The 3872-nt window shown below is 29.9% G+C and overlaps 1 long non-coding RNA gene across 1 annotated transcript; it reads left to right on the forward strand.

Annotated features, from left to right (window-relative positions):
• Positions 1-1299: 1299 nt before the first annotated feature.
• LOC111400035 lies at positions 1300-2290 on the forward strand. The gene is made up of 2 exons (XR_002703821.1): positions 1300-1741; positions 1819-2290. It is a non-coding gene; the product is annotated as an uncharacterized LOC111400035 (long non-coding RNA).
• Positions 2291-3872: the final 1582 nt, after the last annotated feature.

Here is a 3872-nt window from a genome sequence, read left to right on the forward strand (position 1 = left end):
CATACACGTGTCTAATGATTTTTAATAACATTCTTATCATCAATCTTTTTGTTAATACATATTGTATTTTTTAATATTTTCCAAAATTTTGTTGGAATAATGTATAACAACTTATTTTTTTTATCATATCTAAAAATAAATAAATAAAAAAGCACAAAAAATATTTTTCCCTTATTTTAAAGATTCGAAACAAAATATATTGATATAAATCATCGTCAATTACTAGATATACTAATTAATGGAAGATTGAATATAAAAAAATTCGATGAAAAAGTTTAAGGAAATAATTGCTACAACGAACAAAGATTGAGAAATTTAATTGCAATTAAAATGTGGTGGCAATATAATTACCCTTAAATCCCCATGATAGTAACGATATGTTTGATCATCACTTGATAGAATTAAAGAAGTAAAAATAAATTCATAAAAAACAATTAATTATTATTTTTATTTTTTATTTTTTTACCAAACAAGGACTTCTTATTGTTTGATGCTCTTAGATTACCAAACAATTCCATACATTTTTATTTTTGACTCAAGATGAAGAGTTTTCAATGGCAACTTCACCATGAATTACAGATCAAATACATTAAAACTTTCATGGAAAACTGTAATAGTGAGTCTGTTAATGATTAAATGGAAAGTTAATCCATTATTTCATTTCCTTTTTTGGTTTTTTTATTGATTTGTGTATTTATTGATTTATTTTTTTATATGTGTTACAGCGGTTGGAATTAAATATGGGAAGTATCGTGGAGTCGGGTGGACCGGTGTCCAAGTGAGAAAACTTGTGATGATTTCACTACTAGAAAAGGAGGCAATAGAAACGGAATTTTACAGACGGACAACTTTCGTTGCTATTATCGACGGAATTACAACAAATTAGCAACGAATTACTATTTTATTATTATTCAAAATTAAATACTAAATTACCGACAGAATTAAGAACGGAAGATTTTCGTTGATACAATTTTGTTACTAATCTGTTGGTAAAATTTTAAAAATAATAAAAAATAAATTAAATAATTTAGTGATAATATTTCTCAATGGATGATTTCATTGGAAAAAATATTAAAAATGGTAAAATAAATTACCAACGGAAAAAATTTACTGGTAAACATTGAAATTAAATTTATAAAAGAATTATATAGTTACCAACGAAAAATTACATCGAAAAATTCAAAAAGTTTCAATTCCCATCTAAAATTTGACTTGCCTCTAAAATTTTAATTCCCCTCCATCCAATTCCCATTCAAATATATCATTTCCTGCGAAAACACATTGCCGCCATCCCTCTATGTCTTTCAGAAAATATTATAAAATTTCAATTTATAAAAGAATAGAACCCCAAAAGGTGAATCAGATATTCAGATTACAAGAAAAATAGAAACCTTCACCCTCTGCCTTCCATCTCCGTTGCTGTCGCTCCTTGCAGAAGAATCGGATTACAAACTACTGAAATGCTGCCATTCACGCCTCTACCCATTAATCCATTCTTCACTCCGGATTCTTCTCTCTTTTTTATTCTATACGATAGTATCTGGTCTGGTGGTTCATATCTGTTGGGTTAAGGAGCTTCTGCAATCAAGGGAGGAGGATGTCGTATCAGATATGATATTGACAGATTACTCTGATTGGAAATGGATGAGAAGATAGGAAGAAAGTTTTTGAATGTTTTGAAGATTGTTGAGGAAGCGTTTTCTGTACATGAGCATTGAGGGAGCTCATTAAGCTTATCAAGGTTCTTATCTTATCTTTCTCAGTTTCCTCTTCCTTGTTTCCTTCTAACAATGACCAAATTTTATTTTTTATGAATAGATCTACAAGGAACCGTGAAGCTATTGCAATGTCTTTCCTTGTAGCAAATGCAATTGGTGCTCATATCAACGACCATTGACTTTCTGCTGCCATTCATATTAGCATCATTTGCTGCAAATTTTCACTTTCACGGCTTCTCAATACTTCGTTTCTCTGAAGTTAATGTCAGCATTCTTCGGCCAAATCTATAAGGACCGACTAGAAGAGAATAGGGATCTGTTATCTGTCAGTCAAAGTACATAGGCATTTTGTTCTTGAGACTAGTTGGAGATTTAAATTGTGCAATTGGGACTTTGTCTTCTCAAATTTCTATAGGCAGTAAGTAGTGATTGTTCATTCTTTTTTTTCCTTTTTTTTTTTTTTTTGGTTGTATGTTATATTATCTCTGGAAGAGGTGATTAACTAGGATCAATGAATCTGTATCAAATCTAATTTTTGGACTGGTAAATGAATGGGCTGCTTGCTTCTTGGATGATCTTGATTGTTTAGTGAGGGAGAAAATGGAACTTGAAATTAAGGAATGTTTACATTATTCTATTGGATTTCAAATTTTTTTGTTTTAAAAAAACTTTAATGTAGGAAGTTTTCGAGAAAATAATTATTAAAATAGCATCATATATATTTTAAAATTAGCGATGGAAATCCATTGGTAATCATCAACGGACAGAATTTTTGAGTCGCAAAAATTTGTTGTTAATTAGTGATGGAAATAGCAGTTTGTAAACACCAACGGCTTCTTCCATTGCTAAATCACCGACGACCTAGGTAATTGTCGATAAAATTGGTAGCGAGGATATTACTGACGGATTTTCCAACCGATCAATTCTGTTTGTGAAAGTCGTTAGCGATGAAATTTAAGGCATCAGCATGAAAATTTCCATCTCTGATGCCGCATTTTTTTTGTAGTGTTTGGATGCTTGCTGCAAGATCCATGATGAGTGTGTTGAAAAAAAAAAATGGTATTTCCTTTACAACTCATTGCTCTTGTTTGAGCTCCATTCTTTTGAAAAAATTTATTTTTCAACATCGTTTTGATATCATTTTAATCACATATTTTTTAATAAAATAATATTACACGTAAATCCAAAAATTTTCCTTATTTTTTAATTACGCATTTTCCATTAATACACTATTCAAAAATTCATTTTTTCCCCAAAAATGGGGCTCAAACAAGGGCATTGTTTTGTTTTATAAATTCTTTGTCAATGTATCACATGGTTAGGTCTTTCGGATAAAGAAAAGATAAATCTTAATAATCTGGTTCTTTGAACATGGAAAAGAGGTCGTTGCTAGATTTACTAACACAAGTAATGAGTTGCCATCTCTTGTTGGTTTTATGGCTAATGCTAATTAACCGTTTAGAGTTATAATAAATAAAACGCTCAAATGTGATTAAAAAATTGTGTGGAAAGAGTTATTATACTACATGAAAAGGATGATTCTGGATAGAGGATTCACCTGCAATTGAAGCCAAAATATGAGAGAAAAGTTTAAACTTTTGTCCATTGTTTTATTTGCTGTAGATATTTCAAGTAGTTTTTTAAATTTGGATTCAGAACGTAAAATATGGTTCTTGAGATTTCTCGTCTAATCTTGGGGTATGCTTGTTCTTTCATGACATGTTATGTATTAAATACTTATATTTGCCATTCTTATGCCCAACCTTTTTACGTAGTGTAATCAATATCTTCACCTAATGGAAAATGCTTGTTCGGACGTTAGCCATCCGTGTGACACTCTTGTAATGTGTCAAAGGATAGAATTACTAAAAAGAATATAAAAAAGAGGTTGATTAGGAGAAAGCAAAATCACACTTCTAAAAAGCATTCTAGACACCTAGTGAATACAACTTGTAAAATAAGAAAATTTGAATTAAATTTCATTGATTGCTAGTTTATATAACTACATAGAAAAATATATAATCTCCACAGAATTACCAAATTATCATACAATACATAGAGAACATATTGCATTAAGCAATTAAATTTAAAATTGCAGTTAGGCGACGAGTTGAAATCTGATATTCTTTAATGCTATAGCTTCTTTTATGTTCA

The sequence above is a fragment of the Olea europaea genome, chromosome 9 (genome assembly GCF_002742605.1).
Source record: "Olea europaea var. sylvestris chromosome 9, O_europaea_v1, whole genome shotgun sequence".
NCBI classification, from domain to species: Eukaryota; Viridiplantae; Streptophyta; class Magnoliopsida; order Lamiales; family Oleaceae; genus Olea; species Olea europaea.